Here is a 26416-nt window from a genome sequence, read left to right as displayed (position 1 = left end):
TTTTTTTTTTTTATTGTTCTTTTTCTTTTCCCTTCCTTCTCTTTACATGCAAAGCCTCTCTATGTTTCTGCTCCCTTCCTCTGTGTTTGCTCCTGGCTCACATGCACACGCCCAGCCTTTAGAAGGAGAACTAATGTCTGCTTCTTGTAAATCTCTGCTAGCTGCCCCAGGCTATGTTTTTAATTCCTTTATTCAGCTTTGAGATGAGTAGGAGAAAGGTGCAGCTTTTTGAGATTATGGAAGTTGCCATTTCCCTTCTTCAGTCAATTAGGTGCATCGGTTGTTTTCTGCTAACGCTCAAAACTTTCCACTGGTGAGAACTCTGAAGGGGGTGGGGGATTGTTGAGGGGAGCCGAGGCAGAGGTAGGCTGGTAAAAGAAGATTATCTGTTGGTAGAAATGGCTGGTTTGCTGCGTGTGCCTCTAGGAGAGAGAAGCAGCCTGACTCCAGAGCTGTGTTCAGAGCAGCTGAGCTTCTGGTCAGGCAGACTCAAGGCTTTTGATTGTATTTGTGCAGTGTCTGTGCTTTCTCAAGCAGAACATGAAATACAGTGGTCCCATCGGTGCTCTTGGGGAAGCTATTGCTTCCTCTTCCAAATTCATGCCACAGGAAGGTTGTGCAAAGCTGCATAGTTTTCTGAATCATAGAATCAGTCAGGGTTGGAAGGGACCACAAGGATCATCTAGTTCCAACCCCTCTGCCATGGGCAGGGACACCCTACCCTAGAGCAGACTGGCCACAACCTCATCCAGCCTGGCCTTAAACACCTCCAGGGATGGGGCCTCAAACACCCCCCTGGGCTTTGAGCCCATTCCCCACATCCTTCAGCTCCAGACCCCACCACTACTGCTTGTTTGGGTAAGCCATGGGTGTGTGGGTACTACTGGGTGAGGAGGTGCTATTTGTCCAAGGATGACTCCTACCATTTACTTTGTCTATTCTGTGGTCAAGAGACTCTCTCTGGCTCCTCTGGGCCTTGCTGGCTTGTAACACCCAAGCACCTCGTGGATGGTAGCTGTCTTGTGTGGATATTGTAGACACCACCGTGGGGTCTCGCAAAGCGGAACAACAATGCTGCCTTTCTTCCACTGTGCTTCAGCAGTGATGTGAGAGTGAAGGATGGGCTTTGTCTTCTGAAATAGAAGCTCTTTCTGCTTTCAAACGGGGAAGGAATGAGGTCAGTCCTTCCACATCAGCACTTTTCTTTATCTTGTTGTCTTCTGCCCTAAGTCTGTCAGGGTCTGTGGCTTGTCTGGAAATGAATCTGCACACCTTGAGGCTGGGAATCATCTCACCTGATGTTAGTTATCTAAAACTTAGGCATGAAGTCTAAGATTGTCATCTAGGCACTCTTCAGTTGATGAGGAGTGATGAACAGCCCATAACAATCATCTTAGCCACTCTAGACATCTGCCTTAGGTTGGAATGATTCACACTTAGTAAGCACCTGTGCTCTGCCCAGACTGTTGGGGAGGCATGAGTGAGTGTTCAAAGCTGGACCCCTAACTTGCACAGGGCTCTTAATCTGAGAAATCCCATAGCTGTCTTCTTTCTACCATTTACCATGGATGTTGTCTATCTGCAGGTGAAGAACTGTACTGTCCTTTGTTGTAAAGGGAGTCATCTGTGTTGATCTGTCTGTTGAGGTGGCCTTGTGCTGGTTTTGATAGGGACGGTGTTATGCTTCTGATGGCCCTCAGTAACAGAGGAGGTTTTAAAGTGCAAAGATAAGTGTTTGGTCAAATGCCACTCTGTTATCACTTTTTTCATCAATCAGGTGAGTTTCAAGTCCAAAGTTTCACAGCCAATGAAGTATGTGGAGGCCTGGTTTCCATCAGAATTGAAGATCTCAACTGCTTTATATTTACTTTTGTCGTAGTCTATGGATGGATTACTTATTCCTGTGCGTGTTTTTGAAGCAGAAAGACTGCAGGCATTTGCCACCCCACATGAGAGACAGACCTCAAAATACAGAGGGAAGAATCAAGCTTGGAGCTGGGTTAATCTTCTTGGTTTACTGCCGGGAGCACAATGGTGGCAAATCACTGTGGCAGGGGGCCCTGCCCTTGAACTGAAAACAGGAACTGGGCTGACAAGACAATAATAGTGTGTTGGCTCAACTGGCAAACACACATCTCTTTTGGACAGACTCAAAATGTTACACTGAGAAGCAGTTAATACACCGTTGTGTAAGGTTCCTAATGGACTGGAGCCAGGATGCTCCATTAACCACACACATATAAAATATTCATTGAGCTTGGGTTTTGTTGCCAAGCTGAAGACAGGGGGAGAAGCTTTGTGTATAGAAATAAAACTGTCAGTATTGAGGGCCGAAGGGAGGACCTTGTGTGCTAAAATCTTTTATTCTTTTCAAGAGGAGGAAGGATTTCTTATCCTTGGCAGGGAGCTAAGGGATGCAAAGAGGATTAAATGCAATACTTGCTGGGTATTCCATTTCATGTTTAATTGTCCAAGGGGTGAAGGTACCTTCTGTGTCTGTGCCAGACTCTCTAGTCTGTATTGTGTTGTCTCTGCAAATTAAACTCAAGGTCAGCCTTTAGAAAATAAAATAAATATGAAACCCACAATGACAGTCCCCAAAAGAGTGACTCCTATTTAGAGAAGAAAACTTCCCTAAATACAAGGGGGTGAAGACTGTGGTGATGGGAAATATAAGCACCCACTTTTCTTTCTGGAAGACACATGTTCACTTGTTTTCATCTTGGTTTTAAATGTACAGTGAAAGCAGCTTTCTGTTTTCTGGGTGCTAAATATACAATGAACATCTAGGAGAGGTTTGGTTGGGCAAATGGGCTGGATTTGCTGTTGCTGTTTGAATTGGGAGACAATAAGGGAAATAATAAATTGGTGTAATGAGTAAATAGGGTGCAAAAGATACTGTCCACATGACCCTTCTATCTTCCAGAAGGTGACTCTGAGTATCCACTTAATCATGAGATGGGCTGCCCAGGGAGGTGATGGAGTCACCGTCCCTGGAGGTGTTCAAGAAATGACTGGATGAGGCGTTTAGTACCATGGTCTAGATGTCTGGATATGGCTGGGTGCTAGGTTGGACTGGATGATGTTGGAGGTCTCTTCCAACCTGCTTGATTCTACGAAAGGACAACAGTCTTCCTGGGTAGGGTGAAGATGGTTGTGGTCCTGGATGGAATTAATAACTGAGATTATGAGGCCAGGAAGGATCTTGTGGCATCTGGGAAGTCTTTGAGAGTATGCTGGAAAGGAGCTGATGGCCTTCCTTGTGTGTCATGTCTGTGCAGGACAGCCATCAATGGTGTTCAGATGGTAAATAAGAGAGCAGTCTAAGCAAATCCACAGCTGAGCAAGGCACATGCAGATAGGAAGCTAGCCCCAAACCAAAAGTGTCTGTGCTTTTCTATAAATATTACATGCATATTAAGTGAGAAGAGTAAATGTTGATGTTTCAGGCTCACAGGTATCTCACTAATCAAAGCTAACCAGTGTGAAGCTGTACTATCAGGATACTTATTAGAACCATAGAATCAACCAGGTTGGAAGAGACCTCCAAGATCATCCAGGCCAACCTAGCACCCAGTCCTATACAGTCAACCAGACCATGGCACTAAGTGCCTCATCCAGGCTTTGCTTCAACACCTCCAGGGATGGTGACTCCAGCACCTCCCTGGGCAGCCCATTCCAATGCCAATCACTCTCTCTGCCAACAACTTCCTCCTAACATCCAGCTTATACTTCTCCCAGCACAACTTGAGACTGTGTCCCCTTGTTCTGTTGCTGGTTGTCTGGTAGAAGAGACCAACCCCCACCTGGCTACAGCCTCCCTTCAGGTAGTTGTAGACAGCAATGACTAGAATGGGTTTTTGCCGTTGGAAGAATGACTCACAGTCTGTTAGAAATCAGAGGCCAATAAGATAACTCAGTTATCTGTATCATCAGTTGCCACCCACTCTCTATGGATTCAAAGTTGCCATGACAAATCAAGGAAAACATTAAAATAAGCTTATCCTCTTAAACAGCTGACCATGGCAGTGACAGCATCCATGAAACCCCCAGAAAGATCAGAGGCAGTGTAAAGACAGTATAGAAGGCATTGGAAAATAATTGTCCTACTAAGGGTATAAAGAACAAATTTCAGTCAATGTTTTTAAGCAGACCAATAAACAGAACAAATGTTCATGTCTAAAACCTTGTTCAAATTATGGCTGTTGCACTGAAGAGTTGCTTGGCAGTAGCAGTCAAAAGCAATACTTCTGTAGGGAGAGTAACAGCATGATGCAAACCTCAAAGAGCATGACAGTATTTTTTCTTTAAAGAGAAGCTTAAATATCATTAAGGGAGTAGCTAAACAGTCTAAGATTGTAAATAACAGATCTCATCAGCTCTCAAAGTAATCATAGAATCAACCAGGTTGGAAGAGACCTTCAAGATCAGCCAGTCCAAACCTAGCACCCAGCCCTAGCCAGTCAACCAGACCATGGCACTAAGTGCCTCAGCCAGGCTTTTCTTGAACACCTCGAGGGACAGTGTCTCCACCACCTCCCTGGGCAGCCCATTCCAATGCCAATCACTCTCTCTGCCAACAACTTCCTCCTAACATCCAGCCTAGACCTCCCCTGGCACAACTTGAGGCTGCGTCCCCTTGTTCTGTTGCTGCTTGCCTGGCAGAAGAGACCAACCCTACCTGGCTACAGCCTCCCTTCAGGTAGTTGTAGCCAGCAATGAGCTCTGCCCTGAGCCTCCTCTCCTTCAGGCTGCACACCCCCAGCTCTCTTAGCCTCCCCTCATAGGGTTGTGTTCTAGGCCTCTCTCCAGCTTCATCCTAACTCATGAAACACTACTACAGCTAACTAGTGGAGTAAGGGGAGGTTATTAGAAATAAGAAGGTGTCCTTTTACAAAGTGGAAATCATGCCTAAACAAAGCAAGCAGAGGAGAGTTTTTGAGGCAGTGGCAGGTGTGTTCTTCAACAGTCCTACCTGGAAAAAAAGGGTTAATAAACTAACTCACTTCTCCTTATGTCAAAAAATAACTATGAGAGTGACAACTAAAGGCTTTTGGTCCTTTGTAGAAGGATCTTAAGAAATTGGGCAGTACACTGACAGCTGAAAAATCAATGTCAAGATGCATAAATCAGGGGAAAATAATCCTGGCCATTTGTGCCTCTAGATAGCTGTATTTTAGGTGGTTTCTTTGTTCAGGAAAACTCTTAATACAATCATTGTTGCTTATTTTCTAGGAATAACAAACCAGTACTGGAAGTTACTATAAGTAAGAAGCATAAAGTTTTGGATCTATTTGGTATAACTGAGGGCAAACTAAACTGCTTCTGCTACTGTAGTGTATATATATAGGAAAGAGACAGAAGCTGACTTTTGTGTAGTGTTTCTGCACCTTGGCTGCTTTATGCAGGAGTGCTCACTCAATTTCAACACAGATGTATTAGAAGAAGAAAAGGCATAGAAAAGGGCAGTAAGTGTAGCTAAAAGTTGTGAAGTATCTCCTTTTTGTTTAATGGAGAAGTCTAAAGTGATGCACTGGACAAAAGCTTATCAAGTCAGGAGTGATATGGGAACTGGTGACTAGGAACTGGTTATTCTCTCCCTGTAACACAAGAGGTGTTAAATATCTCCTAACAGTGTAAAATAGTTCCTTTTTAAATGGAGAAGCCAAAATAAACTGATGTCCTCAGTGTTGAAAATGGAAGAAGCATTTGACAAAGGCTTATCAAATCATGAGTGATATGGGAACTGGGGACTAGGAACTGGTTGTTTTCTCCTTGTAACACAAGAGCTAGAGGTGCTAAAGGAGCTAAAAGGGTACTAGCATAAGTGTACCTTTTCATTATTACCATGTGGAAGTGGTGATGGATACTGGAAATGATGAAATGAATTTATGTATTGGGATCCAAGAAATTCCCATAGGATCCATTCATCAGAGGCTACTGAGCCTAATGGTCAGTATGGACTTGGAAGTTGCCTCGAGTCCCTAAATTGTTGATGGCTGTAAACTGCATAGTCTGAATTTTGTGCCTGTTGAGTATCTGCTTTTGGGCATTGCTGCTGGTAAACTGCTGGGCTAGATAAAGCTCAGCTTTGCCTGCACCACCTGTTTTGTATCCTTTTTCTACTAGGTTGAACTTGCTTAACTCTGAATTTTGTGTCCTGCTTAGCATCATCTTGCAGTTCTCCTTGAAACATCAATTTTCCTTTCTCTAGGTTTGTGTGAGATTTTGGGTCAACTGGAAACACTCCTCTTGTCCTGCTTGGTGTGCAAGTTTCTGCATCTGCAAGGGAGCCTGTGGATCCCTTTTCATGTATGGAGGTCAGCAGCATTTGTTTTCTTTTAGATGTCACCAAATTGCAGCCAGATTCACAAATCCAGTTGATTTATAAGCCCTGACTTGACAATGCATGTAAACACAGAACTAACTTTTAAACATATCCTTCAGTTCTGTGGATCTCAAACACAGGTTTTAGTGCTTTGCCAGATAAATATAGAAGCATGATTTAACAGCAGGCCTGACTTTCCATTGTGCTATTTTAGTATTATGCTTGTTTAACTCCAGTTAACTCAGCCAGGATACTGGACTTGGTTTGGAGAAGACAAAATTAGTCTGAAAAAAAAGTAATTCCAAACCCTAGAACTGGAAGAAGTTCTCTAGGACTCAAGATTTACAAGAAAGGGTGTGATTGCAGAGTATTAGACTGCCTCTTCTGGATTCATGGTGTGAGTTTGAGTTTCATGCTGGAATTGCACAACACCCAGATACATGCTGACAGTGTTAAAAGTATCCAGATGTGAATGGTTTTGGCTATGGAAAGTTTTGTGCTTTAAGCCCAATGTTTTGGACCTCATCCTCTGGTGAGATATATATTTTTTTCAGCATCATTTAAAATGTTCAGTGGTGTAGAGATTTGCCTACTGTAAAATCTGTAGTTTTGCCTCTTGAGAGCCAACTGCAGGCCATTTCACCTGGAGTTCCCTGAAATATAAGCAGATATTTGAAGAGACAAAGCAAATGCACTGCCTCTGTGTTGTTGAGCTGAACTGAGAATCAAGGAACCTCAGCACTGTTTGAGAGAGGAATAACAATAGTTTAAAGCTCATGCTAGAAGGAGGATATGCTGCACCCAAGGTTTGAGAGCAGTCCAAATGCATGTGAATGTGATATGAGACTATGTTTTTTGCTTGCTTACATTGAATGGTCTTAAATCATAGAATCACTAGCCTGTTTTTTCTTGTACTGCAGTTCACCCAGCAGTTTGAAAAGGAGATGCTAAACAGACTATTCATAGACTGATCTCGAGTTGTACCAATTGTTTTTAGCTGTATGTATAGCCCTAGAGTTTAAAAGGCTACTGACTTAAAATGGTTGAGAACTCTTAGTTTTGAGTCATCCTACTGAATGTATTTCTTTGTTCTGAATTGTTTATTTATTAGGGGAATGGAAAAAGCATGAGAAATCCCTTGAATTATTTGAAGAAAGGATTGATCCTGCTCCTGGTTTGACAGCTGTCTCCTAGGGGACCTTCACTGAACAGCAGGCAAAGAATTCCAGTGGAAGTTTCAGTGCACATCAGCAGCTATGGGAAATGAGGAATCGGGACAGCAGGTGAAAGTCATAGTTATCTAAAGCAAAGCTGGAGGTGGGCTGGTTCAGGCTGGATGTGAGGAGGAAGTTCTTTACCATGAGAGTGGTGAGAGCCTGGAATGGGTTGCCCAGAGAGGTGGTTGAGGCCTCATCCCTGAAGGTGTTTAAGGCCAGGCTGGATGGGGCTCTGGCCAGCCTGATCTAGGTTAGGGTATCCCTTCCCATGGCAGAGGGGTTGGAACTGGCTGATGCTTGTGGTCCCTTCCAACCCTGACTGATTCTATGATTCTAAAGGGTGATAGTTCTGCCTTAAATCTGAAGTCCTAAACTGCCTCATGCAAAATTTCTTCTGTTTGATGATAGAAAGGCCAACTAGAGCAGCTTTCTTGTGAGCCTTATAGGTGTGTAACAGTGATCAAAAGTCATGCCAAAAACAACAGAGAAGAATTGACAGGGAACACAGAGTCATATGGAAAAAAAACACCACATGGATGGATGGCTGTTCATATTTTTTTTAAAGACATTTGAGCCTAACATGGCCTGCAAGATTCACTGATGACTAACCTTTGTATATGCCTCTACAATAAAAATAGGTATGTCATGTTAGAGAAAAATTAAGGGGACTTTACATCTTTGAGTAATGTGCGTGGCTTACCCACTCACATTTGCACTGGAGTCTTTCAGGATTGATAAGATTAGTTTCCTTTTAGGGCTGGGGAAATGAAAACTACTGCCAGATTGTGTAGGCAGCTCTGGACTGACGTGAGTGGAACATTAAAACTCATCAATATCTAGAGATAGTTTCTTGACAGCAGTAGAAAACAACATGGCTAAGGCCCCAGGGTGCTGGGGTAAATGTTCTTGTCAGCCTACATGGGAAAGGAGGTAGATCCCTGGACATGTTTGGTCCAGAGGCAGGAACAGCCTGGAGATGTGTGGAAGCTTTTTCTTTCCATTCCAATGCAGCTATGCTGAAATAGCAAATTTCACTGTCATAACAAACCCAGCCTAGTTTTGAAATGGATGCCTGGTATCTTCTGCAGGGAAGGTTGCAGAAGATGCTTTTATTGCTCCCCAGTCCCAAACAGAAATATGAATTCTTTAAATACTAAGGCAAGTGTTGTGAAAAAGCAGTAGAGAGTCTGTGTACCAATGTAAAATGGGTGAAGGGATCCATAGCTACAAGCAGGGGTGAAAGTCTTGCCCATATGGATATCTTGTCAGGATATAACACCTGAACTTCAGAAACATAGGCTCATTTGCAGGTCTGTGCACAAATAAGCGTGTGCATTGTCTCTGAATCTAGCGGAGACACAGCCTGGGCAAAGAAGCAGAAAAAGTCTTGTTCCTTTGAAACCCAAAGTTCAGTTTTAGGAGCACAGGGCCCTGTTTCTCCTTTCATTCTATGGTGTCCAGCTGGTTCTGACAGTTTATGTGCAGGTATGTATACCTGATGTTATAGGTTAAACTTCTGTGCATCTAAAACATACCAGAGCATGGGCTCCCCCACTCTTGAAGTGACATAGTGAAAGGGTTCCAGAGTTCAGTTATGCCATCATTCTGGTTTTGAGACTGGGATCTCAGCTGCAGAGAAGTAGAATGAGAGACCTCGGGCACAAGCCCTACAAGGAGAGGCTGAGGGAGCTGGGATTGGTTAGCCTGGAGAAGAGGAGGCTCAGGGGTGATCTTATTGCTGTCTACAACTACCTGAGGGGTAGTTGTGGGCAGGAGGAGGTTGCTCTCTTCTCTCAGGTGGTCAGCACCAGAACAAGAGGACACAGCCTCAAGCTGTGCCAGGGGAAATTTAGGCTGGAGGTGAGGAGAAAGTTCTTCACTGAGAGAGTCATTGGACACTGGAATGGGCTGCCCAGGGAGGTGGTGGAGTCGCCGTCCCTGGAGCTGTTCAAGGCAGGATTGGAGGTGGCACTTGGTGCCATGGTCTAGCCTTGAGCTCTGTGGTAAAGGGTTGGACTTGATGATCTGTGAGGTCTCTTCCAACCCTGATAATACTGAGATACTGTGATACTGTAATTAGAAAGCAAGCAGTGGGTCCTGCCCTCCAGGTACTGACGACAGCACTCCCCCAGCTCCTGGTGCAGCACGGTGTTTGATGAGAGTGCTTGCTCTCCTGGAGCATTTCCATGCACAAACACATGTTCTCTCTGGGTTTTTACCAGCTGAGCTTCAAACACAAACTCTTTTCTGATGCAAAACCTCTGTGTGGCCATGTCTGGTTTGCTGTGTACCTCACTGGGAGTGATACAGGCATGCGACTAATGGCTTCTTTAGTTGACGAAATGTTTCTTTTCCCTTGTGCTGAATTTCTTGTTAATATCAATATAACCTTTGTTTCACTCTCTCTCTCTCCATCCTAAATGTAAATTGACTTGCCACAACCTGCTACTCTCCAGAAATTACAAAGCCTCAGAAGATAATTTGTTACTGGTGCTGATAGCATCTGTTTATCCTAACGCAGCAGCCAGTCAGGCCCTGCTCACCTGCAGGTGGGGAGAAAATGACCTTCAGTAAATCGCAGACTTAACACTTCTGAAACAGCGTCTCCCTCGGCAGCTGGCTGCTGGGAACCTGCAGTCCATGTTTTTGGGCAGGCAGCAGCCAAACCAGTATGGGGCAAGTCTGCCAACAGCAAGGCAGGAGAAAACATAGAATCATAGAATCAACCAGGTTGGAAGAGACCTCCAAGATCATCCAGTCCAACCTAGCACCCAGCCCTATCCAGTCAACCAGACCATGGCACTAAGTGCCTCATCCAGGCTTTGCTTGAACACCTCCAGGGACGGTGCCTCCACCACCTCCCTGGGCAGCCCATTCCAATGCCAATCACTCTCTCTGCCAACAACTTCCTCCTAACATCCAGCTCATACTTCTCCCAGCATAACTTGAGACTTTATCCCCTTGTTCTGTTGCCGGTTGCCTGGCAGAAGAGACCAACCCTCACCTGGCTACAACCTCCCTTCAGGTAGTTGTAGACAGCAATGAGCTCCCCCCTGAGCCTCCTCTTCTCCAGGCTGCACACCCCCAGCTCCCTCAGCCTCTCCTCATAGGGTTTGTGTTCCAGGCCCCTCACCAGCTTCCTTGCCCTTCGCTGGACATGTTCTAGCACCTCAACATCTGTCTTGAATTGAGGAGCCCAGAACTCCTCCCTATGAGGAGAGGCTGAGGGAGCTGGGGGGGTGCAGCCTGCAGAAGAGGAGGCTCAGGGCTGACCTCATTGCTGTCTACAACTACCTGAAGGGATGTTGTAGCCAGGTGGGGTTGGTCTCTTCTGCCAGGCAACCAGCAACAGAACAAGGGGATAAAGTCTCAAGTTATGCTGGGAGAAGTATGAGCTGGATGTTAGGAGGAAGTTGTTGGCAGAGAGAGTGATTGGCATTGGAATGGGCTGCCCAGGGAGGTGGTGGAGTCACTGTCCTTGGAGATGTTGAGGAAAAGCCTGGCTGAGGCACTTAGTGCCATGGTCTGGTTGACTGGCTAAGGCTGGATGCTAGGTTGGACTGGATGGTCTTGGAGGTCTCTTCCGACCTGGTTGATTCTATGATCCACAATTAGGTCCTAAAGTTACATGTGCAAATCACTGGATTTTTCTGCCTGCAAATCCTAGAGTTTCAGAGCTGAAATCTCCCTTTTCATTATTTCTAAGAAGCCCTAGAACACTGGGGAAGTTCCAGAGACAAAAGAAATCTAATTTTAGATCCATGTTTTAAATAGATGGCTGTGATCATTAATAATTAACATTAGTATTAATTCATTCAAGGAAATTCAAGGATAATGATATAATGAATGGCACACTGAGCTAATGTAACACAGGAAGGGGTACCTAGTATTGATCCTTGGAAAATAACTTTGATCAGCCTCAGATGGATTAAAAGTACATCTGATTGTTATGCTAATGTTGATGTAAGAACTTCTGACGAGCCTTTAATCTGCTCTCATACATATTCAGTCATAAACTCAAATGGTAGAGTATCAGATAAGAGGTAGTACATGGATTCTGCCTCGGTTACAGAACTCCAAGTGGGATTTGTAAATAGGTTTTGCATTGTAAACCAAATAGCTGTGATCTTGGTGGGACCCAGTTGTTGCTTTGAGTTGCTTAATGGTGTGGCAGTGTCTGGAAGGAGAGATTAGCTCCATACTGCTGCTGTTATTGAATGTCAGAAAGCCTATTTTAGAGTAATTTAGATCCCTTAAGAGAATGGAAATAGCAAATGCTTTTGCTTTTCAGGGTGCCACAGGTAAAGGAAATTAAAACACTGAAATTTATGTAGCAGATGGAACAGACTGCATTGAGAAACAGCAGTCTGGAAAACGATTGAGGGTTTGATTGGACAATTGGCTGAAAGTCAGCTCTCACTCCAGTGCTGAGGCCAATCCTTGGATCCTTTCTAATGCCTACTTGATGTTCCCTGCTTATATAGCCAGAGATTGCTTTACTGCTGTGTTTGGCACTGGTGCAACTGTTTGAGGAATACTCCATCCAGCTGCAGTACCCTCAGTTAAAGAAGGATATTGAAAAATGACATGTTTCAGAGGAGAGCCATAAGAGTGACTGAAGGACTGGAAAACTTGCCTTACAGTGGAGCCCATCTCCCTAGCTTACCAAAGAGCAAGTCAAGAAAAGCTCAAGTCAGTTTTTCACTTGGCTATATAAGGAAGAGACATTCAGAAACAGGAGCTCCTTTGGGCAGTATCATAGTAAGAATTTGTAGTCAGAATTTGGATGAGTTTACACTATGTATAAGTCTTCAGCCTTTAAGAGCAGAGACTATTCTTGGAGCAAGAGTCAGGGCTGTGATTTATTCCGTCATTGGCAGTAGAGAGCAGATGCATTTTACATCAGTTACACTCTAGTTCATGCAGGGTATTCATTCAGAGCAGCCTTGTTGCTGATACCCTTTTAGAAGTCAAATTTAGCCATTGGAATGGGCTGCCCAGGGAGGTGGTGGAGTCACCACCCCTGGAGGTGTTGAAGAAAAGCCTGAATGAGGCACTTAGTGCCATGGTCTGGTTGATTGGCTAGGGCTGGGTGCTAGGTTGGACTGGATGATCTTGGAGGTCTCTTCCAACCTGGTTGATTCTATGATTCTGTGGCTGTACTCTTTCTCTTTAATTTATAATACTGAGTTCTCACTCCACATTTTTCATAATCTAAAGTCTTTCACATACAAACTCTGCTGGGTAGTATGAATCCTAAATCCATCTTCAACGTAGAATCAGATGGAAAAGTACAAATCTGTGGAATTACTTGTATGTGAGGTTTTGTTTGATTGTATGAAATGCTTGGGGACTCAATGCTAATTTGAAAACCATTTCTCCAGATTTGGCATTCCCATATCAGCACACAGCCTTTGGCAGGGCAAGACAGTTTCAATGAACAGTTAAGAGTCAGGCTCCTTCTCTCAAAAGGCATGAGGTCATAGTCTGGCAAATAGGAGCCTCCCACATTTGTGAAATGGACCAGAGAGTGCAGAGAAGAGAAGAACCATGTGTCTAGTGCCAGGTCCTACCTCTGATGTTCCCTTTAGTAAAGCCTGAACTTGGACTTTTGGCTATCAGAATCTATGCAATGATTTGTGGCCTCAGCCTTTATTCTGCCTTCTTCTTTAAGGAGAGAATCATAGAATCAACTAGGTTGGAAGAGACCTCCAAGATCATCCACTCCAACCTAGCACCCAGCCCTTGCCAATCAACTAGACCATGGCACTAAGTGCCTCATCCAGGCTTTTTCTGAACACCTCCAGGGATGGCAACACCACCACCTCCCTGGGCAGCCCATTCCAATGCCAATCACTCTGCCAACAACTTCCTCCTGACATCCAGCCTAGACCTCCCCTGGCACAGCTTGAGACTGTGTCCCCTTGTTCTATTGCTGGTTGCCTGGTAGAAGAGATCAACTCCCACCTGGCTACAACCTCCCTTCAAGTAGTTGTAGCCAGCAATGAGGTCACCCCTGAGCCTCCTCTTCTCCAGGCTGCACACCCCCAGCTCCCTCAGCCTCTCCTCACAGGGCTGTGCTCCAGGCCCCTCACCAGCTTCATTGCCCTTCTCTGGACAGGTTCCAGTATCTCAACATCTGTCTCGAATTGAGGAGCCCAGAACTGGACACAGCACTCAAGGTGTGGCCTGAGCAGTGCTGAGTACAGGGGCAGAATAACCTCCCTTGTCCTGCTGGCCACACTGTTCCTGATGCAGGCCAGGATGCCATTGGCTCTCCTGGCCACCTGGGCATTATATTGATGAATTCCTTGGTTTAATAAGGGTGAGAGTAAAGATCTGTGTTAACTTGGCATTTCCAGGCTTTCAAAACCCAGTGTCTCTCATACTTGTATTTCTCTAAGTCACCAGGAAAAAACAAACAAATGTCTGTGTTTGTTCTCAGGGTTAAGATGTCTTTCATGAACCCTGTGTTCTCCATCAAGAGGCCCTGCATGATAACTGTAAGGTCTTCACCCACACTCCTTTAGCATGGAAGCTTTCCAGCTCCAAACTCTGTTCTGTTTGTTCCAAGAGCAAAGGGTGAATCACTGTCTTAATTAAGGTCAGTGTGTGATAACTTTGCTATTCTTCCAGCTATTCTTAGCTAATGAATAAGGAGTTTAAAATAGGACAAATAGCCTTTCTTTTGGTGATAGCCTACTTCATGGGACAGGCCCATAAACATTCTCAGTGACTGTGTGTTTTGATTAATATTCATATCTCCCTCCATATTTTTCTTTCAAAGGCTCAGTTAAATGCAGGCCACAGAATCAGTTGAACTGATTCTGATATTGTCCAACTGAACTGACATTGTCCAACATATCACTAGGAATGGAAGTGAAGCCATTGGTTTCACTGGAAAGTGTTTCAGTCTGAGTTGATAGGGCTGGATGATCTTGGAGGTCTCTTCCAACCTGCTTGATTCTATGATTCTATGGTCTTATGTTTAGTGCTTCTGGATAGGCTTGTTTGAGTCTAAAACACAGCAACATAAGTATCTCAAATCAATTTCTCAGACTCTAGCTGGAACTGTAGTTGGAAGTTAGGGTCAGGAACTTTAAAAGGAAAAAAAAAAACCCATGGGTACAGAGGAAAGAGGGAAGTGGGTTCTACATGGTTACAACATTTTCTCTTAATGACTTGTAGGAATTTCATTGCAGCCCCCAAGGCAGAGAATTTTCTACTCAGGCTGCAGAAGGGAGTGTTGAAGTGTTGGGAGAGGCAGGATGAGAAAGCAGCTGCTTTGCTTAGGTGGTTGTTCTTAGAAAAGCATCGTTGGCAAACCAGCACAATAATTTTGCAAAAGAAAAAGACTTGCCCAGGAAGGAGAATTTTGCTGATGAGGTGTTAAGGAGAGAAAAAAAAATCTCCTTTTATTTCATTCTGTTCTCTAAAGGCATTTAGAATTTTGCTGTGTAGCTCTTTCATACCAAAGTAACTCTCAACGTAAAGCCGGTTTCTCTGCCAGCATGCTTTTTGAAGGTGAAGCACAGCTCTGGTTTCAGAACTCTTTTCTTTCAAAATATGTCACTTTTTAACTATTTTTCTTTTTTTGCTGGCTGAAAGTGAGCTACTGGGCTTTGGGACCTGTGAAAACAGTGCTAACATGGTTGACTTCTACAGGTGTCAACCGTGGACAGAAGTTGCTAATGTTAGGTTGTTTGTGGCTTCATAGAATCAACCAGGTTGGATGAGAGCTCCAAGGTCATCCAGTCCAGTGCTCAACCCAGTGCTGAAGGGTCAACACTGAACCATGTCCGTAAGTGTCAGGTCCATATGCTGCTGGTCTATGAGCCAGCCCTGTCCAGTCAACCAGACCATGGCACTAAGTGCCTTCATCCAGGATCAGAAGAGAGATTTCACACAGGTTCATTAATACTGCTTGGAGGCTGATCTCTGTGCTAACTCCTCCATGCCAGGGGCAGTGTTGCAGACCCTGCAAGTGCTCCAACTGGATCACAGGTTTTTAAGGTATGATATCTCAGTGCTAAAAAAGTGTTAGAGAGTTATCAAAGGGCTTGGATTCAGCTTGATGTATCCTTTCAATAGGTTTGGAATGAGACCTCAAAGGTCATCCAGTCCAGTGCTCAACCCAGTGCTGAAGGGTCAACATTGAGCCATGTCCCTAAGTGTCAGGTCCATATGCTGCTTAAACACCTGCAGGGATGGTGACTCCACCATTGCCCTGGGCAGATCATTCTGACCATGGAATCATAGAATCAACCAGGTTGGAAGAGACCTCCAAGATCATCCAGTGCAACCTAGCACCCAGCCCTATCCAGTCAACTAGACCATGTTTGAGAACCCTTTCAGTGAAGAAATATTTCCTAATATCCAGCCTAAACCTTCCTTGACATGGCTTGAAACCATTTCCTCAAGTCCTGTTGCTTGACACTAAGGAGATGAGGTTAGCCTCCTTCATAGTCCAACTTCCCTTCTGGTAGTTGTAGAGTGTGATGAGGTCTCCCCTCAGCCTTCTCTTATCCAGACTGAACAATCCCAGCTCCCTCAGATGTTCCTCATAGTTGGTGCACTTCAGTCCCTTCACAAGCCTCGTTGTCTGTCTCTAGACATGCTCCAGCCCCTCAATGTCCTTCCTGTAGTGAGGGCCCTAGAACTGAACACAATACTTGAGGTGTGGCCTCACCAGTGCTGAGTACAGGGTGATGATCACCATTCCTGCTGGCCACTGTGCTTCTAATACAAGCCAGGATGCCACTGGCTTTCTTGATCAGCTCTGTATGTTGCTGACTCATGTTCAGTCAATTGTCAGCTGATACTTCTAGGTCCCACTCCAAGTGGCAGCTTTCCAACCATACAACTCCAAGTCTGTGGCTTACCATGGGGTGGTTGTGGTGCAGGGGGAGGACCTGGCATTGACCATGTTGAACTTCATACAAGCTTTGGCCCATGGGTCTAACCTGTCCAGATCTCATTGTAAAGCTTTCCTATCCTATAACAGATCAGCACAGCCACCCAGCTTGGTGTCATCTGCAAACTTGATCCACTCAAACACGTCATTGATAAAGATATTAAAGAGGACAGGCCCCAGTGCTGAACCTTGGGGGACACCACTAATGACTGGGCATCAGCCAGATTTAGCTCCATTCACCACCACTCTTCTGACCTGGCCATCCAGAGAGTTTTCCATCCAGGGCAAGCCTTGTACCCTGAGTTTCTGAAGGAGGATGCTGTGGGAGACAGCATCAAAGGCTTTACTAAAATCCAGGTAGACAATGTCCATGGAAAAGAAGAAATTGGTTTTCTCCTCAATTGTCTGTTACCATTCAGACACTGTCATGAAGCTGTGTGCATCTCTCTCTCGGAGAGATGGGGGTGGAGGAGGTGGGGAGGTTGTTGGCAAGGAAAGTGTGAAGTGCCTTTTGTATTCAGCTTGTATCCACATCAGGGCGCTTGTTGTTATTCCCTCATCAGGACACACTAAGTAAGGACGCCTCCTAAGTCAGTATAAGTACTGTATTTTATGACTTCAATGCAAAAGCTGTATTAGTTTCAACCTGCTTCTGGGAACATGTGTCTGGTGCTAAATTACCTCTTTTATGTGGTTTGTGTATTACACGCTAACCTCAGATTGCTTTCATGTGTTCAACTTGCAGGAGTTCAAGAGTTTTGCAGGAAGAGCAGCAAAATGTGCTTTTGTCAATCTCTTTGGGTTTTGGGCTAGGTTTCTGATGAGCAATCTGAAGAGCAGTGACTGCCTGGAGGACCAGGGGTAAGCAGCTTGTGGCACAGACACAGTGCATGTGCATGGGAGGCAACTACCAGGGAAACCTATTTGGGAGGAACTGTAATAAGGCAAGTCAAAGGCTAAAACAACTCAGTGACAAGCTGATTAGGACGGGTTGGGAAGTGACAGCAGCCATGCTTCTAGAGGTACAGATGCACACAAGCCCTGTGAGGAGAGGCTGAGGGAGCTGGGGGTGTCCAGCCTAGAGAAGAGGAGGCTCAGGGCTGACCTCATTGCTGTCTACAACTACCTGAAGGGAGGTTGTAGCCAGGTAGGGGTTGGTCTCTTCTACCAGACAACCATCAACAGAACAAGGGGATAGAGTCTCAAGTTGTGCCAGGGGAGGTCTAGGCTGGATATTAAGAGGAAGGTCTTCACAGAGAGAGTGATTGGCATTGGAATGGGCTGCCCAGGAAGGTGGTGGAGTCACTGTCCGTGGAGGTGTTGAATGAAAGCCTGGATGAGGCACTTAGTGCTGTGGTCTAGTTGACTGGATAGGGCTGGGTGCTAGGTTGGACTGGATGACCTTGGAGGTCTCTTCCAACCTGGTTGATTCTATGATTCTGTTCTGTGATTCAGCAGATGTGAGGGTATAAATTGTAGACCTGACAGTGATTCATGCTGAACAGTGTTGTGCCACAATGGGGGACTGGACTGACAGCTTAAGGGCTGAGTGGCTCACTCCTTGTTGAGCTACCTGAGCCTAAATCAGAGGTTTAGAATAAAATCAGTGTTTTCTAAACTGGTTTTAAATTCTCTGGCTAACGTTTTGGATAAGTGAGCCCACGGCTGGTTATTGAGATAGACTTAGTCATGGAGACTTCAGGCTTGTCATGGTGCTGTGTGGATTTCCTGTCTTTAAAACTGTATTTGCTTACTCTGCCTGGGCCTGTAGTGGTCTTCCAGAGACTACCCAGTGAAGGACGGAGAGTGCTTAACAGGGGGTTGTAGATGATGAGGCAGTAGCAAGGAAACCGCTTTGTGGTGGAGCAGTGCAGTGGTTACAGCAAAGCTGGGGGAGAGAAGCAGAGGCAGGCTGGCATGTTTAGGCTGTGTGCTGCGAGTGCTCCTCCCAGGCTGCCAATGGCCAAGGGCTGTCCTTGTGATGGATGCCATAGCAGGGGCTGGCAGACAGCATGTTCCTCATGCTCTGTCTCCCCTTCCTTTGTGCAAAACAGGATCCAGGCAGTGGGAAGCCCCAAACCTCCCTGCTTGCAGCACCTGCTTTGCTCCTCCATGCCGTGAGCCCTCCCTGAAGGAAGAGGTGGAACTGCTCCCTCTGTCTCTTCCTGACTGGGATGATCTCAGCATGAGTCACTTGTGGCACAATATGGACCCTATTTCTTTGGAAACAGCATCCAACCGGCAGCTGCGTGGCTCAGCACGTCTCTGATGCAGCTTCTGGAACAGGGCAGGGCACCTTCCTGAACTGAAGTGTTCAAGGGCAAGGCTTGAGCATGCTTTAGGTTTGCAAATGGCTCTTGCCGGAGAGCAGGACACAATGAAGAGGAGAGGGTGGAGGTGCCCTCAAAATGTTTGCCTCTGAGCCTACAGGGGAAGCCACAGGGGTGGAGAGCTCTCTGCTAGAGATAGTAGCTATAACACGATGGAAGATTTCTGTTTGTTGGTCACTGGTGTCTCAGTAGAGTTTCAACAGCTGAGGATTGTTCCCAAAATCTCCATGTGAGTTCCAGCCTCTTTGCTGTGGACTCTACCTTGAGTCTTCTCTGGTCTTCATTTTAAATGTATCTCATGAGATTCTCAAGCATCTCCCAGAAGAATACCTTCCTTTCCTCACAGAGGTTTACCCTTCCCTCAGGTCATTGGAAAATGCTACCCCAAAGCCATTTGCTTGGGCTGAGTGACATGCTAGGCAGTTAATGAACAGCACAGCTGTGTTGAAGCATCTCAGCAATGAACACAGGCTAAAATAGAAACCACAAGCGGGAAACATGCAAACACTTCCTGTGCCAGAGACAAAATCCAGGGAATGCTGGGCTGGATTGCTGGCTTTTCACGCCTCTCACTAATTAAATCCTAGTCTGTAGTCCACTTGTCCACTCCATCTGAGTTGGTGGCTTCTAAAAGTTTTAGGAAGGCATTTTTTCATTGGGGCATCTTCCAGTAACGACAGAGACCTTCATTGATGACTTCTAAGGCAGACGGATATAATTAGGTTGGGTTTTGGAAGGCTGGTTTGCTACAGGCAAATGGTCCATCACAGAGTTTAACTGGCCAGCTTGCCCGGTTTTTAACCTCCCCAAGATTTTGTTACAGTTAATCCTTTCCTGATGGTCCCTGCACCCTGTTCCAAGTAACTTAAACGACACAGCTTAGGTCTATTTAAAAGGAGGGGTGGAGTCCTTGTCTCACTCATTCCAGGAAAGAAACAAACCCAGGCCAGTCAAAGGAACAAACCCAGGGTCAGTCAAGAGGTTTCAAGTAAAATTGGCTGATACTTGAAATATGAAGATATTTGGTTTGGTTAGCAATGCAAATGTGGTGAGTGGGATAAAGTTGTCTAGTTTTTAATCAACATTTTTGCAATGTTGCATGCAGAAGTGGGAGTAGTAGTGACTATGCAGCCAGTTTTTTTTAGCCTGGATTTGGAAGTGTTGTTTGTTTTCTCCTGGTTTTGGAAGTGTGATGCTTTTGGGAAAAAAAAAAAACCAATTTGGTTATTATATAAGAAATTCAGTTCTCATTAAAAAAATACATTGCCAGCCCTTAGATTTGAGAAGAATGTGATCCAAGTACACCTCAAAGTAAAACAAACCCAATAAGCCTCACCAAACCTCATGGTTTCTGAGTCAAGCCCTGCACACTCATATTTCATTTTGCATTTGACACTTTCAGTGTTGGCATTTCTGCATTTATAAGTCAATGGATACCCTGAAGCAAAGATTTGATCTTTCTTGCCTCAGCTTGTCCTGTGAAAGGCTATTGGTAATAAATATTATCCCAAGTGACTGTAGTGTAAGTAATGGCATTCCTTACCCAAAGATCAACTCCTTCTCTGTTCACACTGGGTAGGAAATGCTGGGAAGAAAGGTTCAAATCACTCTGGTCTCAACTTTTAATGTCACAAACAACTTGCCTGTGTATGGAGGGCCAGGTAGACCCAGCAGGATCTGAGTGTCTCTAGTTGCTGATCTCTGTTTTGCTGGTGAAGCCCACATCTGAGGCTGTACTCAAACCATCCTCTCCTTTCTTTTCTGTAAGGCAATACTGTAATGGTAGTTCCTTTTGAAGAGGAAAACCAGGCTGCCTTGCTCTCATTTGGCCTGGAAGCTCAGGCCAGCTATGCAGAGTTGTGCACCTCCCCAAGAGCAAAAAGTCCAAGTTCACTCCTTCTAAGCAAAGACTGATGCTTTGAGCCTGAGCCTCAGCAGCAGCCACCAATATAGAGAAGCATGAAGATCACCAGACCTTGTATTTAAGCCCACCCTTGCATATGTGCTTTCACCAGTACCATTACTCCAGCACTCAACTGGTGAGTCTTCCTTAGAGACAAAACTGTAAGGTAAGCCCAGGATCACCCTCCTTTACTGCCTACAAAAGATGAGTGTCACTGGTGAGCCTATGAAGAAAGAAATGAGTCTCATTTTTTAGTACTCTCTCTTCTCTTTCTTCTTTTGTTTTCAAGTGTAGGTGGTAGAGGGAGGGACTTGGACATACTCTGGTTCATCTGTATTTTTAAGCCAGTCATTTTAGGCTTCCCTGTAAAATGTAATGATAGATTTCTTCAATAATAATTACAGAGGGGATGATAAAAAAAAAAAAGCTTCAGCTGAGTTGCATAAAGACTAACTTTATTTGGGCATGTGGTTTTAGAAGAGTTTAATTGTTTAGCATGTAGGAAGGACCACAGGGTTTTGTTCAGTGATAAGAAAGGTAAAAAAAATTAGATGAAATCCAAACCATAAACCCCTCTCTTAAGGCTTTCTCTGTTAGAATCAGTCAGGGTTGGAAGGGACCACAAGGATCAGCCAGTTCCAACTCCTCTGCCATGGGCAGGGACACCCTACCCTAGATCAGGCTGGCCAGAGCCTCATCCAGCCTGGCCTTAAACACCTCCAGGGGCAGGGTCTCAACCACCTCCCTGGGCAACCCACTCCAGGCTCTCACCACTCTCCTGCTCAACAACTTCCTGTTCACATCCAGTCTGAACCTACCCATCTCCAGCTTTGCTCCATTCCCCCCTAGTCCTGTCCCTCCCTGAGAGCCTGAAAAGTCTGGGTTGCAAGTGCACGCTGCTGGCTCCTGTTGACCTTCTCATCCAGCAGCACCCCCAAGTCCCTCTCCTCAGGGCTGCTCTCCAGCCAGTCACTGCCCAGCATGTATTTGTGCTTGGGATTGCCCCAACCCAGATGCAGGACACTGCACTTGGTCTTGTTGAACCTCATGAGGTTCCACCTTAGTATGTTAGTGATTCTCACTGCAGTCAATGTGTGGTTCTCTTACCTTGTGGAGGGAAGATAGCCAGTCCCTAGGGAAGGCAGTAAACTTCCTGAGTCTTTGAGATGGGTAATAGAAAACCAGGGGGGTGATTTTTCAGAATCTCTATTCCTATCCATCCTTAACTGTTCCCATAGTGCTTTGCAGTTTGAATTCTCTTAATTGCATGATGGATTTACAGTTTAACATTTCAGATATAATTACCTCTATTATTGAAAACAAAGGAGACACGTGCCAATCTGAAAGAGTAAAGGCATAGCCTCAAGGAAAGGGATTAGTTCATCTTCTCTCTCGCCCTTATACATGCACATGCAGATATTTCTGCACAAATCCCTGCCTACTTACTTGTCAGTGCATTCATTGTCCCTGGGATTCCAGGACTGCCCTTTCCTCATGCCTTTAAGAAGGCTCCTGGTGGTTGAAAAGTCCTTCGATTGATTAAGTTCACAGTCATCATCACAGCCCAGTTACCAAGAGAGGTGCAAGTATTTGAACTCTGTTATATATGGTAAGAGTAGAATTAGCTCTCTAATAGTGCTTCCCAATGTTGGGAGATCTGGAAACCCACAGAGCAGAGCACCAGGGCGCTCAGTGAAATCCCTGTACTTGGTTCATAGAGAGTAGAACTCTTCATGGAGAGGCTGAGGGAGCTGGGATTGGTTAGCCTGGAGAAGAGGAGGCTCAGGGGTGACCTTATTGCTGTCTACAACTACCTGAGGGGTGGTTGTAGCCAGGAGGAGGTTGCTCTCTTCTCTCAGGTGGCCAGCACCAGAACAAGATGACACAGCCTCAAGCTATACCAGGGGAAATTTAGGCTTGAGGTGAGGAGAAAGTTCTTCACTGAGAGAGTCATTGGACACTGGAATGGGCTGCCTGGGGAGGTGGTGGAGTTGCCATCCCTGGAGGTGTTGAAGAAAAGCCTGGATGAGTCACTTGGTGCCATGGTTTAGTTGATTGGCCAGGGCTGGTTGCTAGGTTGGACTGGATGATCTTGGAGGTCTCTTCCAACTGCTCCTGATTTGCAAGTAGAGGTAGCATGGCACAGACAGTACATCTTAGAATGAGACACAAATCTGTGCTGTATTGTATATAGGGAGATCACACATTCCCTACCAGAAAGCCTACACACCTCAGTGTAGAAAAATGAAGAAAAGCCTGAACAGGCTAAACAAAAATAATCTTGACAGTGTGTTTGGGAAAGGAGATTATTACCTTGTGCTCCTTCTTTCAGGTTAGAGTTGAATGAGCATCTTCCTTCTAGAGCTACAGGGTTCCTGTAAGTCGTAGGACAAAACTATTGCAGAGGAACAGCCCCAGCCCATGAACTCCAAAAATACCAGCTCCTTTCAAAGTAACATTTATATGCAAGAAGCCAGCTTCTCTCACTGAGTTTTTCTTATTGCTTGGACTCCACTCACTGGAAACAAGCACACAGTTTAAAAAAGATATTGTTGGAAGAACAGCTTGAACACAGAGAAGGGAACGACCCAGGATCTTAAAAAGCAGTCCAGCTTTTCAGTAGCCTGGAGTTTGAAATGAGAAGCTAAAAGTTGTGTAAGGCTGCTAAAGTTTGGGTGATGCTTGTTACCTAGAAAATAACCATTCTTAGCTTTTGGCATTAGAATCTCTGCTCAGGAATCAAGTTAATTGTTTCAAGCTGGCTGCACATCTGCAGCTGTGGTGCTGAATTTTCTTTAATGTGCTAGCATGAGGGGTTAGGTTATTTGAGGGCTGGTGTTCCTAAGAGCTTTTTGTCTAGGATCCAGACAAGCCTTCCTGTTGAGAAACATTGGCCTACATCAGTGCGAGGCAACAACACAGCAGCTCCTATTCTAGCAGGACAGCGGAGGTAGGGAGCTATTCCACTTAATATTGCAAGCATACCTTCTGGAGGTATCTAAGCAGAAGTGCTGCAGCTTCTTTCTCTCCCTCCTCCCCCCTTCTTCTTCTCCCTCCTCCCCCCTTCTTCTTCTCCCTCCTCCCCCCTTCTTCTTCTCCCTCCTCCCTCCTCCTTCTTCTCCCTCCTCCCTTCTCCTTCTTCTCCCTCCTCCCTCCTCCTCCTTCTCCCTCCTCCCTCCTCCTTCTTCTCCCTTCCTCCTCTCTTCTCCTTCCTTCTTCTCCCTTCCTCCTCTCTTCTCCTTCCTTCTCCCTTCCTCCTCTCTTCTCCTTCCTTCTTCTTCTCCCTTTCTCCCTCCTTCTTCTTCTCCCTTTCTCCCTCCTTCTTCTTCTCCCTTTCTCCCTCCTTCTTCTTCTCCCTTTCTCCCTCCTTCTTCTTCTCCCTTTCTCCCTCCTTCTTCTTCTCCCTTTCTCCCTCCTTCTTCTTCTCCCTTTCTCCCTCCTTCTTCTTCTCCCTTTCTCCCTCCTTCTTCTTCTCCCTTTCTCCCTCCTTCTTCTCCTCCCTTTCTCCCTCCTTCTTCTCCTCCCTTTCTCCCTCCTTCTTCTCCTCCCTTTCTCCCTCCTTCTTCTCCTCCCTTTCTCCCTCCTTCTTCTCCTCCCTTTCTCCCTCCTTCTTCTCCTCCCTTTCTCCCTCCTTCTTCTCCTCCCTTTCTCCCTCCTTCTTCTCCTCCCTTTCTCCCTCCTTCTTCTCCTCCCTTTCTCCCTCCTCCTTCTTCTCCCTTTCTCCCTCCTCCTTCTTCTCCCTTTCTCCCTCCTCCTTCTTCTCCCTTTCTCCCTCCTCCTTCTTCTCCCTTTCTCCCTCCTCCTTCTTCTCCCTTTCTCCCTCCTTCTTCTTCTCCCTTTCTCCCTCCTTCTTCTTCTCCCTTTCTCCCTCCTTCTTCTTCTCCCTTTCTCCCTCCTTCTTCTTCTCCCTTCCTCCCTCCTCCTTCTTCTCCCTTCCTCCTTCTTCTCCCTTCCTCCTTCTTCTCCCTTCCTCCTTCTTCTCCCTTCCTCCTTCTTCTCCCTTCCTCCTTCTTCTCCCTTCCTCCTTCTTCTCCCTTCCTCCTTCTTCTCCCTTCCTCCTTCTTCTCCCTTCCTCCTCCTTCTCCCTTCCTCCTCCTTCTCCCTTCCTCCTCCTTCTCCCTTCCTCCTTCTTCTCCCTTCCTCCTTCTTCTCCCTTCCTCCTTCTTCTCCCTTCCTCCTTCTTCTCCCTTCCTCCTTCTTCTCCCTTCCTCCTTCTTCTCCCTTCCTCCTTCTTCTCCCTTCCTCCTTCTTCTCCCTTCCTCCTTCTTCTCCCTTCCTCCTTCTTCTCCCTTCCTCCTTCTTCTCCCTTCCTCCTTCTTCTCCCTTCCTCCTTCTTCTCCCTTCCTCCTTCTTCTCCCTTCCTCCTTCTTCTCCCTTCCTCCTTCCTCCTTCTTCTCCCTTCCTCCTTCCTTCTTCTTCTCCCTTCCTCCTTCCTTCTTCTTCTCCCTTTCTTCTCCCTTTCTTCTCCCTTTCTTCTCCCTTTCTTCTCCCTTTCTTCTCCCTTTCTTCTCCCTTTCTTCTCCCTTTCTTCTCCCTTTCTTCTCCCTTTCTTCTCCCTTTCTTCTCCCTTTCTTCTCCCTTTCTTCTCCCTTTCTTCTCCCTTTCTTCTCCCTTTCTTCTCCCTTTCTTCTCCCTTTCTTCTCCCTTTCTTCTCCCTTTCTTCTCCCTTTCTTCTCCCTTTCTTCTCCCTTTCTTCTCCCTTTCTTCTCCCTTTCTTCTCCCTTTCTTCTCCCTTTCTTCTCCTCTCTCATTCCTTGGTTTTAAGACAAATCTGAGTCTTGTAAATTTTTCAGAGATGATGTGGGGGTTTCTTGAAAGGAAAAGGTTTGATTTGCTCCTGAGAATTAAGTATGCCCTCATTAGGGTTGAAAATGTCAATGTGGGAACCCATGCACCTTCAGCTTGATTAAAAAATGGATACCACCAGCTGTGTTCAGGGACACAAATCATAAGCAGGGTGAACAGAAACTACGTAGGAAGGCTCAACAGCATTTTCTAACCTCCCCCTCACCCCCAGCTTTGTCCCTTCCCAAAACACAGGAAAAGCCACCAAAACAACAAACCAAACCACCCAGAGGCATGTGTGTTTCACTTAAAGCAAGCAAGCCCAGCTTAAAGCAATCTCTTTGTAACAGAACAGAGCAAGGATTTATTTGTCATGCAATATGGCATCCCAACAATGCATGGGAATGACTGCTACTTCAGCATGCTGCTAAGGGTTTAAGCTGTATTCTGGGGAGAGCTTTCTTTGCTATGTCCCCTAGGAGGCACTGTCTGGGAAACAGGGACAGAGATACAGAAGTTGTTTAGTGACAGCCTTGAAACTAGCGATTTGTAGCTGCAAGTTGGGTTGTGCAACTTTGTCCAACTTGCCAGGGGTCTGCTTAAGAAAGCCTAAAGTCCCAAATACCACCTGCTGCACTGGCTCTCCCTCTGTTGTGCCACAGGTGGAAAGCAGATAAAGACGTTGCCTTCAGTAGTTTTGGGGGTTATTCTTTCTTTTGGGTTGTCCTCTTTATGAGATTTGGATGGGGTAATGTCATGGGTTGAGATGAATCTGCTGCTGATATGCAGTACCATGCTGCTGTCGTGCTTCAAAATGAAAATGCCCTCTGGAGCATTTTACTGCACTTTTCTTCATATAGGCTAAGGCTAATTGTGCCTCTTACCTCATTAAACTCTTTATATTGATCCAGGGGGTGTTGTTTGGTTGCTTTTGGGGGG

The 26416-nt window shown here is 45.6% G+C and overlaps 2 long non-coding RNA genes across 2 annotated transcripts in view; both read left to right on the top strand.

Annotated features, from left to right (window-relative positions):
* Positions 1–5305, top strand: part of LOC135186872 (uncharacterized) — a 39197-nt gene extending 33892 nt beyond the window's left edge. Inside the window, exon 3 of the long non-coding RNA XR_010307131.1 lies at positions 5236–5305. This is a non-coding gene — a long non-coding RNA (uncharacterized LOC135186872). The remainder of the gene's footprint in view (positions 1–5235) is intronic.
* Positions 5306–6226: 921 nt separating this feature from the next.
* Positions 6227–26416, top strand: part of LOC135186871 (uncharacterized) — a 32175-nt gene continuing 11985 nt past the window's right edge. Inside the window, exons 1-3 of the long non-coding RNA XR_010307130.1 lie at positions 6227–6320; positions 7440–7611; positions 17205–17320. This is a non-coding gene — a long non-coding RNA (uncharacterized LOC135186871). The remainder of the gene's footprint in view (positions 6321–7439; positions 7612–17204; positions 17321–26416) is intronic.

This window comes from Pogoniulus pusillus, chromosome 26, assembly GCF_015220805.1.
Source record: "Pogoniulus pusillus isolate bPogPus1 chromosome 26, bPogPus1.pri, whole genome shotgun sequence".
Taxonomy (NCBI): domain Eukaryota; kingdom Metazoa; phylum Chordata; class Aves; order Piciformes; family Lybiidae; genus Pogoniulus; species Pogoniulus pusillus.
This window is presented reverse-complemented; position numbering and strand designations above follow the sequence as displayed.